At 44.5% G+C, this 16,334-nt stretch overlaps 1 protein-coding gene and 1 long non-coding RNA gene across 3 annotated transcripts in view; one reads left to right on the top strand and one right to left on the bottom strand.

Annotated features, from left to right (window-relative positions):
• Positions 1 to 16,334, top strand: part of LOC141117070 (serine protease inhibitor A6-like) — a 58,941-nt gene that overhangs the window by 27,150 nt on the left and 15,457 nt on the right. The gene's annotated exons all lie outside the window — the stretch shown is intronic.
• LOC141117071 (uncharacterized) lies at positions 6,053 to 10,385 on the bottom strand. Its single transcript, XR_012237090.1, has 2 exons — positions 9,726 to 10,385; positions 6,053 to 6,453 (listed from the first exon to the last, which is right to left on the bottom strand). It is a non-coding gene; the product is annotated as an uncharacterized lncRNA (long non-coding RNA).

Below are 16,334 nucleotides of genomic sequence, written 5' to 3'. Positions count from 1 at the left end.
ATATATATAATGTTTTGGGGTTCTATGTAATTTTCTAGCAAATAAATTATTATTTTTACATGTAGGAGAGAAATATAAGAATTGGCCTGGGTGCTCCAGAACGCCTGGAGGTGCTCCGTGCATGTTGGGCCTCTGTATGTGGCCACGCTGTGTAAAAGTCTCACACATGTGGTATCGCCGTACTCGGGAGTAATAGCAGAATGTGTATTGGGGTGTAATTTGTGGTATGCATATGCTGTGTGTGAGAAATAACCTTCTAATATGACAATTTTGTGAAAAAAAAAAAAGAAAAAAAAAATCTTGATTTTGCAAAGAATTGTGGGAAAAGATGACAATTTCAAAAAAACTCACCATGCATCTTTCTAAATACCTTGGAATGTCTTCTTTCCAAATAGGGGTCATTTGGGGGGTATTTGTACTTTTCTGGCATGTTAGGGTCTCAAGAAATTAGATAGGCCGTCAGTACTTCAGGTGTGATCAATTTTCAGATATTGGCACCATAGCATTTGGACTCTCTAACATTCACAAAGACCAAATAATATCCACCGAGTTGTACTTATTTTTACCAAAGATATGTATTTTGGCCAAAATTTACAAAGAAAAATTACTAATTTGCTAAATTTTATAACAGAAACAAAGAAAAATTCATTTTTTTACCAAATTTTCAGTCTTTTTTCTTTTATAGCGCAAAAAATAAAAAACCCAACGGTGATTAAATACCACCAAAAGAAAGCTCTATTTGTGTGAAAAAAAGGACAAAAATTTCATATGGGTACAGTATTGTATGACTGAGTAATTGTCATTCAAAGTGTGAGAGCACCGAAAGCTGAAAATTGGTCTGGTTAGGAAGGGGGTTTAAGTGCCCAGTGGTCAAGTGGTTAAACAGGAATGCAGGAGATGGTTTCTTGTGATGTGACCAAGGCGAAGGCAGGAATGAAGTGATCTGGACATCTTTAAGTAGGCAGGACTGATAAGCAGATTCACAACAGCTGGTTAACTGTGGAGAGAAGAGAGCTGGCAATTAGCTGACAGCTGAGCCGCCAGCTCAGACAAGGAAGGGCTAAGCCAGCCCTGACAGTACCCCCTCCTCAAAGACCCCTCCCCCTCGGAGGACCACCAGGCTTGAGAGGAAAACATCTATGGAAATCACGGAGGAGGCCAGGGGCATGTACGTCCGAGGATGAGACCCAGGAGCGTTCCTCCGGACCATACCCCTTCCAATGCACCAGATACTGTATGCCCCCACGGAACCTACAGGAGTCAACAATGGATTGTACCTCATACTCCTCATGGTTCTCAACCTGTATAGGGTGAGGACGTGGCACCAAGGTGGTAAAGCGGTTGCAGACCGATGGTTTCAATAAGGAGACATGAAACACATTTGAGATGCGCATACTAGGAGGAAGGTCCAATGCGTAAGCCACTGGGTTAATCCTGCGAAAAATACGGAAAGGCCCAATAAACTGAGGTGCGAACTTCAGTGAGGGAACACGAAGTCAGAGGTTGCGAGATGACAGCCAGACCCTGTCCCCAACCTGGTAGGAAGGCGCAGGCAGGCGTCTGCGGTCAGCATGGGTCTGTACCTATCATTAGCATGTTGCAAAGCCTCCTGGACTTGTGCCCAAGTGGAACGAAGACCACGGAGATGCTCCTCTAGCGCAGGAATACTCTGCGGAACAAACAAGTCAGGCAACATGGAAGGTTGGAAACCATAATTCGCCATAAATGGTGAAATCGGGAAGCAGAATTCAAGGCACTGTTGTGAGCAAACTCTGCCCATGGTAATAGGTCTGAGCAGTTGTTGTGATGGTCAGAAATATAGCAACGTAGGAATTGCTCCAAGGACTGATTGGCTCATTCTGTGGCCCCATTAGACTGCGGGTGATACGCAGAGGAGAAAACAAGCCCAATTCCCAGCTGTGCACAAAAGGCTCACTAGAACTGGGACACAAACTGATTACCCCTGTCCGAGACAATCACCTTGGGTAGACCATGTAAGCGAAAGATCTCCCAAGCAAAAATGGAAGCCAGTTCCTTAGAAGTGGGCAACTTTTTAAGTGGAATACAATGACATATCTCTGAGAAGCGGTCAACCCCCATAAGGATAACCGTGTTGCTTTGGGAGTTGGGCAACTCCACAATGAAATCCATGGTCAGGTCGGTCCAGGGCCTCTCTCCATTGGGTATGGGTTGTAGGAGGCCCACTGGAAGGTGTCGTGGAGTCTTACTCTGAGCACACACAGAACAGGCAGCTACGAAGGAAAGCACGTAGACTAGGCCACCAGAATTGTTGGGAAATGGCCCAAACGAGTTGATTCTTCCCAGGGTATCCGGCTGCCTTGGGAGAATGGTAAGTCTGGAGCATGGCAGTACGGAGACACTCTGGGACAAAGCAACGGTCACAAGGTTTCTCAGGAGGAGCATCGACCTGAGCAGCAAGAATTTTGTCACCCAAAGGAGAAGTAAGACTGGTGCGATCTGTAGCCAGAATACGATCAGGAGGAATCATAGGAACCAGAACCAACTCCAACTTGGAAGTGGAGGAAAATTGTCGTGGCAAGGAGTCAGCCCTTACATTCTTAGTACCGGGTAAGAATGAGACAATGTAATTGAAACTTGACAAGAAAAGAGCTCATCGCGCCCTTCTGGGAGAGAGGCGTTTGTTTATCCTCGGACAAGAATGTGAGATTCTTACGGTCAGTAAGAATGAGAACCGGCACAGTGGTACCTTCGAGGAGATGGCGATCTTTTTAGCCCTGAAAGAATGGAGACAACAGCTCTCTGTCACCAATCTCGTAATTGCACTCCGCAGGTGACAATTTCTTGGAAAAGTAGCCACAATGATGCATAGCACTCTCAGAGGTAGGACGTTGAGACAGAAGGGCGCCAACACCAGTCTCAAAAGCATCAACCCTTAAGGATAAAAGGTGTTAAGCCGCCTCTATTTCTCCTTTGAACCCGGGTTGGACCTCTGGGTGTATGGACAGTGCTGTGTTTTGGCCTAGGCCAACAAGGCCCAGGCCTAGGGCGGCACTTTGCGGGGGGGTGCGGCAAAAAGCCACCCCCTGAAAACGGCAATGGCGCCCTCTTCCCGTATAGCAGGGCCACCATCAGGGGAGTACAGCTTAGGAGTGCAGTGGCGTTGCAGGTGCGGAGGGGGCAGAAAGCAGTTTAAGTAAGAGCCGTCAAGCCGCCCCCTGTAAAGCCGTAATTCACTCTCTGATTGACCCTCTGTTGTGGCCAGTCATGGGAAGGGAAACAGCGGGCAGGAAGCAGGGCGGCGGCGCGCTGAAACCAATTAGATCCGCTCTCTCTCTCTTCTCCCTTCGGCTGACAGAAAGGGGAGGGGGGGTGAGCGGGGGAGTTCTCTGGTAAATTGAGCAGCAGCGCTGTGACAGGGAGAGGAGAGATGTGGGCTGTCTGTGTATCTCCCCCGCTCGCCCCCCCTCCCCTTTCTGTCAGCCGAAGGGAGAAGAGAGAGAGCGGCTCTAATTGGTTTCACTGCGCCGCCGCACAGCTTCCTGACTGCTGTTTCTCACCCCATAATTGGCCACAGCAGAAGACCAATCAGAAGACTCCGGGGGGCATCATGGGAAAAGTAGTCCCTGAAGAGTGACGGCCCCAGTGTGTCCACAGACATCATGCTACAGCCCCAGAGAGGGAGCCACGCTGTACCCGCACCACCAGAGAGCCACGCTATACCCACACCACCAGAGAGCCACGCTGTACCCGCACCACCAGAGAGCCACGCTGTACCCGCACCACCAGAGAGCCACGCTGTACCCGCACCACCAGAGAGCCACGCTGTACCCGCACCACCAGAGAGCCACGCTGTACCCGCACCACCAGAGAGCCACGCTGTACCCACACCACCAGAGAGCCATGCTGTACCCGCACCACCAAAGAGAGAGCCACGCTGTACCTGCACCACCAGAGAGCCACGCTGTACCCACACCAGAGAGCCACGCTGTACCCGCACCACCAGAGAGGGAGCCACGCTGTACCCACACAACCAGAGAGGGAGCCACGCTGTACCCGCATCACCAGAGAGCCACGCTGTACCCACACCAGAGAGCCACGCTGTACCCGCACCACCAGAGAGGGAGCCACGCTGTACCCACACAACCAGAGAGGGAGCCACGCTGTACCCGCATCACCAGAGAGGGAGCCACGCTGTACCCGCACCACCATAGAGGGAGCCACGCTGCACCCACACAACCAGAGAGGGAGCCACGCTGTACCCGCATCACCAGAGAGGGAGCCACGCTGTACCCACACCACCAGAGAGAGATCCACGCTGTTTCCACACCACCAAAGAGAGAGCCACAATGTTCCCGCACCACCAGAGGGGGAGAAAGATAAAGCCACTGCCAGGGTACAGACATGCTACACTACTGACTATAGTCAGCCTGGGCAACCCAGAGTGAGCAAACATCCAGCCGGAGGGATCACTGTTGCGGTTTCACTGGGTCTGGTAAGAGAGCCTGTTGGCCATTATCCATTACTGTTCCCAGGGACTGAGCTATTAGGAAGTGACTAACCTGATATCCTCTAGGCCTTATTGACAGCCACAATGAGCTCCAATGCTGGGCCTCCAGTCAAAAAATTAAGGGGGGATGACACAATTTTTACAGCTCCAGGTGACACCAAACCTAGTGACGCCACTGTCCCAGAGCCCACAACAAGTTCCGGCACTGAGCTTCAGTAACTGACAGACAGAGTGCGCTAGTGTGGGCACCCAGGACATCTGCCACCTGGGGTCCCACAATCGGCGATCGGCTTTCCGTAGCAGCCGCCACCTCTCTCCCCACTGTCAGCCACACACACTCCTCAGCTCCTCCTCCTTCTCGGCTTCAATGTTCTAGTGTACACAGTCAGGAGGAGAAGGAGCCATAGAGGTGGGACACGACTTCAGTGCAAGAGCCGCGCTGCTGTGAGGTCTGTGTATAGTTTACAGTGGAGGGGAATACAGTAACCGGGAAAGGGGAGCAGATAAAAGATGCACACATGGATGAGGGGGGGTAAAGGGATATGTGCTGGGTGCTTTGGGAGGGGAGAAGATATGTGTTAGTGGTCTGATCCTCCCCTCCCAAAGCAACCAGCACATATCCCCTTACCCCCCAAACGAAAAGATGCCGCATGCCTCTCTGTCCTCCTCCTGTGGTGTCCCTCTGTCCTCTTCCAATGAAGATGACAGTGCGGATCTTAAAAAGGAAGGGGTGTGGCCTTGACCGGAAGGGGTGGGTCATATTTAAATTAGGGGGTGCGCAAACTCAGTCAGGCCTAGGGCAGCACAAAACCTAAATACACCACTGTGTATGGATAGACCTCTCTGATCGATCGGGTAATCAAGACACACACATGGGATGGTAAATCAAAATTACAATGGTTCACATATATCTTATACACTTACAGAGAGAGAGAAAAACCTCCCTCTTATTATCAGCCAATAAGATTGAAGCATAGACTTTATGAAAAAATAAGCATAAAACGTCATCAATTGCATATTCTGCCTAGAGATATCCCTCAGGCTATATCTAAATATAAGTTTATATATATGTAACCACGTATGCTAGGCAATCTGCCAATTGTTCCAGACATGGGACCTTTGTTTTATCACTTCACATTTTGCTAAATGTCAAGCTAACCACACGTACATCCTGTTCAAGTACATAGCTTGTAAATAATCTTTGCACTTCTAATTTTCTGCATAAGAAAGCAAAATACATTTCTTCTTGTATAACATATCTTAAAGCAGCACTCTAACATCCTTACAATCCCTCCTTTGATCATAACAGACGAAAAGTCTGTATTGATCACCAATATTATTCATTATACCATCTCTGTTCTGTGTAAAGCATAGAAACAAAAGAACATATTATACATGTCATTGAAAAAGCTGATAGGCAGATTGATAAGTTTCTTTTAGGGGGGGAAAATACGAAAGAGACTCCCATCATCTCATATAGAGTCTGGTGGTCCCATCCCTTTGAATAAACATGGAAATAAATGCCCCCTAGTTGGGACTTTAAATGGACCACCAACTCAAAAATTTTTTTTAAAAAATAAATCTTTAATATAATGAGTTAAAACACAAATACAAAAGACCACATATATAAAAGGATGCACAAGGGGGGGAAAGGGGGAAAAAGAATCTGTCAAGTCACTTCACCCATTTGGGGAACAGGGGGAGAACCAGAGTCTGTAGGGGGTTCCTGTTATTGAGAGAATTAGAGTTCCATTGTTTCATCTGTGGACATGTATATTTTTCGGTGATCAGGGGCTTTCTTTATCCTTGATGCGTGGATCCATTGTGGGCTCTAGTCAGTCAGGACTGCTGTTCTTGCAACTTTCAAGACTTCAAAAGGTCCTTGGAAGATCGGGCCCGTATGTCTTCTTGCTGCTGGTTGTTTACCAACACCCTGTCTCCGGGTATAAAAGGATGTGTTGGTTCTGTGGAGAGAGGAGGAAAGGTGACAGCTACCTTGTCATAATTTTCTGTAAAGCTTCTTACCAGATTTTTCACGTACTCTTCCTGTAAAGAATATAGATTAGGTTCCTCTCCTAATTCTGTCTATTTCCTCTGTGTTGGTTTTCCCATTAATATCTCATAAGGGGATAAGCTGTTTCTAGAATGGGGTGTGGTACGGATTTGGAAAAGTATTGCTAACCAGTTTCTCAAAGTTCCTCCTGTCGCTTTCTTTAGTTTATCGTTAATATTTCTGTTCATCCTTTCTACTACTCCTGCACTTTGGGGATGATAAGGGATGTGTAGTTTCCATTGAATACCTAACAAATTAACCTATCAATGAGTGCATTCCCTTTTGCTACTTCTGTTTTATCATATGAGTGCCCGCGAACCTTAATTACATTAATGTGGCGAGGAAGAAGGAGCGCTTTCAATAAGGCGTCCACATGCTATCTGTGTAAACATTCACATCCTGTCCTTCAAAGAGTTGACATGCTCTAGTAAGAGCAATTAGTTCTGCTTGCTGCGCTGAAGTTACTTGCAGTGGTTTACTTCCTACGATAATGTCTGGGAGCATGACAACTGAGTAACCAGTCTTGTATGTGTGATCGTCAGAACGTGTACAACTACCGTCTACAAACACATGTAAGTAATCAGGGTTGGGGGTGTCTTTTAAATAAGAATGTGGTGAAGTAGATTCTAAAAGCTGTTGATTGCAGTCATGTTGAGGAATAGGATCAGTTTCTGAAAGATGCAAGAGAGAGTGTAGAAACCTGACTTGTGGTGTTGTCTCTGAGCAGGATTTGATTTCAAGGTTCTGTGTGTTAAAGAGTATAACTTCATAGCCACTTGTATGTTGTATGTTGTGCTGCCATATACTGAGTACTCATGTTCTGCATAAGGTGAACTACCGAATGTGTTGTGTATATTGTATGTCCTCCCAATGTGATTTTGGATGCCTCCTTTACAGCCATTGTACAAGTTGCGAGAGCTTGAAGGCAAGAGGGCATCCCCTGAACCTGCACGGGTAATTTTTTTGACAGATATGCAACTTGTCTCAAAACTCCACCATGTCGTTGTGCTAACATTCCTGCAAACGCTGGACCTGAGACTACACAATATAAACAGAATAGTTTATTATGGTCAGACCCAATGCAGGTGCCCTTGAGAGGGAGGGGTGGCTAATGTACTAACTTGTAATGGAGGAGTCACTTTACGTTGGATGTCAGTTCCATTAATACCCATTGAGCAACCCTCTGTACATTCTGGAGTGATAAACCTACGATCAGTGAATGATATATTTTATGTAGACAAACCAAAAATGAGTAAAAGTCTTCCCTGGGATTTTGTTTGCAAGACAACATAGTGTGTACACTTGTTTCCCCTTTGTATGCTTTCTGCCAAGCTAGTCCTAGTTGGCCCCAAAAAATATCCCACCCTTCAGGTTTGTCATAGGGATCTGCCATGATAAAAGCTGCCGCTACATCAAATTCAACCGTGGTTTCAGGGTATACTGCTTGAATAATGATTTGGAGATCTTCTGCACTCATCCTAGCTCCTGTACAATACCTTTTTAGAAAAGCTGCAGCAGCTCCGGAATCCTCAGGGGCATTGCTAGGGGGTGGCTTTTGGGGCTATAGCCCCGAATCTGAGGCCAATAGCCCCGAGTCTCTGCAGGGGTCCCCAAGGGGAGGGGAGGCTCTCTGAGGACCCTTATCTAAGTGGGGGGCTCTCTGGGAACCCTGATGTAAGTGGGGGGGCCCTCTGGGTACCCTGATGAAAGGGGGAGGCTCTCTGAGGACTCTGATGTAAGGAGGAGGCTCTCTGGGTACCCTGATGGAAGGAGGCTCTCTGGGGACCCTGATGTAAGGTGATGTAAGCGGGGGGCTCTCTGGGGATATATATACACCCACACGTATATTACTGTATATACATGTGTATGCCCGCCCAAGCGTATGACTTTCTTTACTACACTGCTATGGGCTCCAGCCCCAGATCTTTTGTAGACCTAGCAACACCCCTGAGGATCCTTTCTAGGTTTAGGGCAGGTGTCCCATATATCTTTAATTAGCAGACGGGGAGGGGGATCTGAACCTGAGTATTACCTATCATGATCAAAGGAAGGGCCTTAGAGGGTTCCTTCTCTTTGTTTGCAGAACGAAAGATTATCTGACCCGCAGACTCTACTTGTTGTAATGCTATAGCTAGTGCTTCAGATTTTTTTTTTTTCTCTAGCCTCTTTGCTTCCCTCTCTTCTTTCTCCCTGTCTTTCCTTTAGTACATTTTACAACATTTCATTATATATTTACAATCCTAGTCACCCGGGGGGGGTAAATGTGTCGATTATGCGTCCCACAAATTTTCATTACCTCCTCCCAATCTTCCAGGGAACACGGTCCCAATGACCCCAAGCCTGAAAGATACAACTGATGTGCACGAGTTTGTACATTTTCCCAAAAAGGATCGACACAATTTGCTCCACAAGTGCCTTTTACAAAATCATAGGGGGAAGGTTGGTCCCGCTCACCTTCGGGAACTTCCTTCCCTAACTTATTTCCCATAATTATTTCACAATATCCTTAATGTCACAATGATACTTATAATACGTATTACTCCTCTTACTGTTAAACCTTCTTCAAATACAAAATTATAATGTATATTGAATCTCAAAGTTTGAACCCTCGGGGTACCTTCTCTAAATAAAGGTCCCTTTCCCAGTTTAAGATGGTAATACACTCAGAACACCTTTGTGACATTTGTTTAACACACAACAAACACAATAACACTGATATAACTCTATAACTCTATGTATATCACTTATCAAGATCAAACCAAATAGTAAATCAACTCCCTTATGTCGAAGTATATATTCACATATGCATATGATCACAACAAAATACAGAGCAATATATTCATGAAGAAACAACGTTAAATTCCCCTTCCTTTTTTTTTTTTTTTTTTTTTTTAGAGCTCCATACACCCGTCCTGTATTTTAAGAAAGCATCAAATGCTCTCTATAATCCTATAAGTCCGGCCAGCCTAGCGGGACATCATTTAACCATTAAAACTATGCGACTTCTTTATCCCAGGAGAGCCAACCTAGCAATCCTCGAGATTATGCTACCTCTTTATCCCAGGAGAGCCAACCTAGCAATCCTCGAGATTATAAATTAAAAAAAAATAAAAACAATAGGGGTCAATCGTGCCAGGATAAGTGAAAAGGCTTCGCAAAATGAGTTTACGAAGTTCCAGTCACCTGTCAGTCGATTACCCCAACTTCTGGTACCATTTCTGTTAAGCCGCCCCTATTTCTCCTTTGAACCCGGGTTGGACCTCTGGGTGTATGGATAGACCTCTCTGATCGATCGGGTAATCAAGACACACACATGGGATGGTGAATCAAAATTACAATGGTTTACTGGGTTTGCATATATCCTATACACTTACAGAGAGAGAGAAAAACCTCCCTCTTATTATCAGCCAATGAGATTGAAGCATAAAATGTCATAAATTGCATATTCTGCCTAGAGATATCCCTCAGGCTATATCTAAATATAAGTTTATATATATGTAACCACGTATGCTAGGCAATCTGCCAATTGTTCCAGACATGGGACCTTTGTTTTGTCACTTCATATTTTGCTAAAAGTCAAGCTAACCACACGTACATCCTGTTCAAGTACATAGCTTGTAAATAATCTTTGCACTTCTAATTTTCTGCATAAGAAAGCAAAATACATTTCTTCTTGTATAACATATCTTAAAGCAGCACTCTAACATCCTTACAATCCCTCCTTTGATCATAACAGACGAAAAGTCTGTATTGATCACCAATATTATTCATTATACCATCTCTGTTTTGTGTAAAACATAGAAACAAAAGAACATATTATACATGTCATTGAAAAAGCTGATAGGCAGATTGATAAGTTTATTTTAGGGGGGGGAATACGAAAGAGACTCCCATCATCTCATATAGAGTCTGGTGGTCCCACCCCTTTGAATAAACATGGAAATAAATGCCCCCTAGTTGGGACTTTAAATGGACCACCAACTCAAAACATTTTTTAAAAAATAAATCTTTAATATAATGAGTTAAAACACAAATACAAAAGACCACATATATAAAAGGATGCACAAGGGGGGGGGGGGGGGGGGATCTGTCCAGTCACTTCACCCATTTGGGGAACAGGGGGAGAACCAGAGTCTGTAGGGGGTTCCTGTTATTGAGAGAATTAGAGTTCCATTGTTTCATCTGTGGACATGTATATTTTTCGGAGATCAGGGGCTTTCTTTATCCTTGATGCGTGGATCCATTGTGGGCTCTAGTCAGTCAGGACTGCTGTTCTTGCAACTTTCAAGACTTCAAAAGGTCCTTGGAAGATCGGGCCCGTATGTCTTCTTGCTGCTGGTTGCTTTACCAACACCCTGTCTCCGGGTATAAAAGGATGTGTTGGTTCTGTGGAGAGAGGAGGAAAGGTGACAACTACCTTGTCATCATTTTCTGTAAAGCTACCAGATTTTTCACGTACTCTTCCTGTAAACAATATAGATTAAGTTCCTCTCCTATGTCTGTCTATTTCCTCTGTGTTGGTTTTCCCATTAATATCTCATAAGGGGATAAGCTGTTTCTGGAATGGGGTGTGGTACGGATTTGGAAAAGTATTGCGGGAAGAAAAGCTAACCAGTTTCTCAAAGTTTCTCCTGTCGCTTTCTTTAGTTTATCTTTAATATTTCTGTTCATCCTTTCTACTACTCCTGCACTTTGGGGATGATAAGGGATGTGTAGTTTCCATTGAATACCTATCAAATCAACCTATCAATGAGTGCATTAAATTTTGCTATTTCGGTTTTATCATATGAGTGCCCGTGAACCTTAATTACATTAATGTGGCGAGGAAGAAGGAGTGCTTTAAATAAAGCGTCCACATGCTATCTGTGTAAACATTCACATCCTGTCCTTCAAAGAGCTGACATGCTCTAGTAAGAGCAATTAGTTCTGCTTGCTGCGCTGAAGTTACTTGCAGTGGTTTACTTCCTACGATAATGTCTGGGAGCATGACAACTGAGTAACCAGTCTTGTATGTGTGATCGTCAGGACGTGTACAACTACCGTCTACAAACACATGTAAGTAATCAGGGTTGGGGGTGTCTTTTAAATCAGAATGTGGTGAAGTAGATTCTAAAAGCTGTTGATTGCAGTCATGTTGAGGAATAGGATCAGTTTCTGAAAGATGCAAGAGAGAGTGTAGAAAACTGACTTGTGGTGTTGTCTCTGAGCAGGATTTGATTTCAAGGTTCTGTGTGTTAAAGAGTATAACTTCATAGCCACTTGTATGTTGTATGTTGTGCTGCCATATGCTGAGTACTCATGTTCTGCATAAGGTGAACTACCGAATGTGTTGTGTATAATGTATGTCCTCCCAATGTGATTTTGGATGCCTCCTTTACAGCCATTGCACAAGCTGCGAGAGCTTGAAGGCAAGAGGGCATCCCCTGAACCTGCACGGGCAACTGGTCTCAAAACCCCACCATGTCATTGTGCTAAAATTCCTGCAAACGCTGGACCTGAGACTACACAATATAAACAGAATAGTTTACTATGGTCAGACCCAATGCAGGTGCCCTTGAGAGGGACGCAGTGAGGGTGGCAAATGCTTGTAGCATTTCCTCAGTCCAATTAATCATTTTTGGAGAGCCCAACAACGTAGCTGCTCTATGCAAACAATCAGGTATCCATTGTATGCAGTAGACAATCGAGCCGAGGAAGGAGAGAAGTGCGGCTTTCTCCTTCGGGGACTGAGGCATGTAAGTGCTTTGACTGCCATATGCTGGTGATACCCTTTGATTATACACCCCAAATACTCAACCTGCGACCTGCACCACTGGATCTTTTTGCAAGATGCCAAATGGCCTTCTAAGGAGAGGTGATGTAAAAGGTGCTCAGAGTCGGACTCCCAGCGTTCCTGGCTTTCCCTACACAGCAGTAGGTCATCTACATATTGAAGCAGTATGGAACCCTGAGGAGGTGTCTAGTCATCAAGGGATCATTTCAATACCATAGAGAAGGCTGATGGGTTGTCAACAAATTCTTGTGGGAGCCGTGTCAAATTGACCCGGCCCCAAACAAAACCAAAGATCCTTTGTGCCTCCACCCCAACCAGTACACACAAAAATAATGTGTTCCATGAACTATTTCCTTTAGTATGCCTTCCTTTTTGTATTTTTCAATCAATGGTGAAATGCCCTGTATTTTTCATCTGTAAGGGGATATTGTTTTTGGAAGTGTGGTATTGTGTTGGGTTTGAAAGTAGGAGAGTAAGGTGTACAATTAAGATGTCCTACAGAGGTTTTGTCTTTAGCCCAAATTGGGTGATTTTCTAGTGGTCCAGGTAGAAGAATGTAATGTCCCCTGAAGTCTTGAGATTTAGGATTAGTCAAGTCACATAGTGGAGACTTTGCTGTCAATCCACCTTCTTGGTCAAATCTTATATTGATTCTTAAAGCAGACATTAAGTCTCTTCCTATTAGGGAAAGGTCAGTCAAAACAGCAAAACACATAGTTGTAAGAGGTTCGTCCTGTAATGTACTAACTTGTAATGGAGGAGTCACTTTACGTTGGATGTCAGTTCCATTAATACCCATTGAGCAACCCTCTGTACATTCTGGAGTGATAAACCTACGATCAGTGAATGATATATTTTATGTAGACAAACCAAAAATGAGTAAAAGTCTTCCCTGGGATTTTGTTTGCAAGACAACATAGTGTGTACACTTGTTTCCCCTTTGTATGCTTTCTGCCAAGCTAGTCCTAGTTGGCCCCAAAAAATATCCCACCCTTCAGGTTTGTCATAGGGATCTGCCATGATAAAAGCTGCCGCTACATCAAATTCAACCGTGGTTTCAGGGTATACTGCTTGAATAATGATTTGGAGATCTTCTGCACTCATCCTAGCTCCTGTACAATACCTTTTTAGAAAAGCTGCAGCAGCTCCGGGATCCTTTCTAGGTTTAGGACAGGTATCCCTTATATCTTTAATTAGCCGACGGGGAGGGGGGTCTGAACCTGAGTATTACCTATCATGATCAAAGGAAGGGCCTTAGAGGGTTCCTTCTCTTTGTTTGCAGAATGAAAGATTATCTGACCCGCAGACTCTACTTCTTGTAATGCTATAGCTAGTTCTTCTGATTTTTTTTTTCTCTAGCCTCTTTGCTTCCCTCTCTTTCTCCCTGTCTTTCCCTTAGTACATTTTACAACATTTCATCATATATTTACAATCCTAGTCACCCAGGGGGGTAATTGTGTCGATTATGCGTCCCACAAATTTTAATTACCTCCTCCCAATCTTCCAGGGAACACGGTCCCAATGACCCCAAGCCTGAAAGATACAACTGATGTGCATGAGTTTGTACATTTTCCCAAAAAGGATCAACACAATTTGCCCCACAAGTGCCTTTTACAAAATCATAGGGGGAAGGTTGGTCCCGCTCACCTTCCGGAACTTCCTTCCCTAACTTATTTCCCATAATTATTTCACAATATCCTTATATACCAAATAGTAAATCAATTCCCTTATGTCGAAGTATATATTCACATATGCATATGATCACAACAAAATACAGAGCATTATATTCATGAAGAAACAACGTTAAATTGTGTGCACACAACAATTTCCCCTTTTTTTTTTTTTTTTTAGAGCTCCATACACCCGTCCTGTATTTTAAGAAAGCATCAAATGCTCTCTATAATCCTATAAGTCCGGCCAGCCTAGTGGGACATCATTTAACCATTAAAACTATGCGACTTCTTTATCCCAGGAGAGCCAACCTAGCAATCCTCGAGATTATGCTACCTCTTTATCCCAGGGGAGCCAACCTAGCAATCCTCGAGATTATACAATTAAAAAAAATAAAAACAATAGGGGTCAATCGTGCCAGGATAAGTGAAAAGGCTTCGCAAAATGAGTTTACGAAGTTCCACTCACCTGTCAGTCGATTACCCCAACTTCTGGTACCATTTCTGTTAGGCCGCCCCTATTTCTCCTTTGAACCCGGGTTGGACCTCTGGGTGTATGGATAGAACTCTCTGATCGATCGGGTAATCAAGACACACACATGGGATGGTGAATCAAAATTACAATGGTTTACTGGGTTTGCATATATCTTATACACTTGCAGAGAGAGAGAAAAACCTCCCTCTTATTATCAGCCAATGAGATTGAAGCATAAAACGTCATAAATTGCATATTCTACCTAGAGATATCCCTCAGGCTATATCTAAATATAAGTTTGTATATATGTAACCACGTATGCTAGGCAATCTGCCAATTGTTCCAGACATGGGACCTTTGTTTTGTCACTTCATATTTTGCTAAATGCCAAGCTAACCACACGTACATCCTGTTCAAGTACATAGCTTGCAAATAATCTTTGCACTTCTAATTTTCTGCATAAGAAAGCAAAATATTTCTTCTTGTATAACATATCTTAAAGCAGCACTCTAACATCCTTACAAAAGGTAATGTAGGATCAGGATGTGCCAACACAGGAGCAGAAACAAAGGCAGCCTTGAGACTTTCAAAGGCCTTAATGGACTCCGGAGGCCAACTCTGTGGCTTACCGTTCTCTCTGGTCATATCGGTCAGGGGCTTGACCAGAGACGAGAAGTTACGAATAAACTTCCGATAATAGTTGGCAAAACCCAGGAAACGCTGCAGAGGACGTAACCCCATGGGTCGAGGCAACTGTAGGACTGCTGAAAGTTTCTCTGGGTCTATCGAAAAACCAGCAGTGGAAATGACATGGGAATTTAACCTGTTCCCGATGGAACTCACATTTCTCCAGTTTACAATAGAGATTGTTCTCTCTTAATTTATGAAGCACACAACAGACATCTGTGTGGTGGCTCTCCAGTAGGGATGAGCCAAACAACCCCCCCCTGTTCGGATCGCATCCAGAACATGCGTACAGGTAAAAACTTTGTTTGAACACGCGAACACCATTAAAGTCTATGGGACACGAACATGAAAAATCAAAAGTGCTAATTTTGAAGGCTTAAATGCATGGTATTGTCATAAAAAGTGTTTGGGGACCCAGGTCCTGCCCCTGGGGACATGTATCAATGCAAAAAAAAGTTTTAAAAACGGACGTTTTTTCGGGAGCAGTGATTTTAATAATGCCTAATGTGAAACAATAGAAGTGTAATATTCCTTTAAATTTCGTACCTGGGGGTGTCTATAGTATGCCTGTAAAGTGGCGCATGTTTCCTGTGTTTAGAACAGTCTGACAGCAAAATGAAATTTCTAAAGGGAAAAAAAAGTAATTTAAAAGTGCTAGCGCTAGTGCCGGGTATAATGAATTGTAGGTCCGGCAATACACATAAAAGGTCACTGATAAAAATAGCATGGAATTTCCCCACAAGGGAACCCCGAACCAAAATTAAAAAAAAAAAAAATATGCGTTGGGGTCCCCCTAAATTCCATACCAGGCCCTTCAGGTCTGGTATGGATATTAAGGGGAACCCCCGCACCAAATTTTTTTTTTAAAATGGCGTGGGGGTCCCCCTCAAAATCCATACCAGACCCTTCAGGTCTGGTATAGATTTTAAGGGGAACTCCGCGCCAAAATTTTAAAAAATGGCGTGGGTCCCCCCAAAAATCCATACCAGATCCTTATCAAAGCACACAACCTGGCAGGCCACAGGAAAAGAGGGGGGACGAGAGAGCGCCCCCCCTCCTGAACGGTACCAGGACACATGCCCCACATGCCCTCAACATTGGGAGGGTGCCTTGTCCCCATGTTGATGGGGAGAAGGGCCTCATCCCCACAACCCTTGCCCGGTGGTTGTGGGGATCTGCGGGCGGGG

The sequence above is a fragment of the Aquarana catesbeiana genome, linkage group LG13 (genome assembly GCF_042186555.1).
Source record: "Aquarana catesbeiana isolate 2022-GZ linkage group LG13, ASM4218655v1, whole genome shotgun sequence".
In the NCBI taxonomy this organism is placed as follows: domain Eukaryota; kingdom Metazoa; phylum Chordata; class Amphibia; order Anura; family Ranidae; genus Aquarana; species Aquarana catesbeiana.
This window is presented reverse-complemented; position numbering and strand designations above follow the sequence as displayed.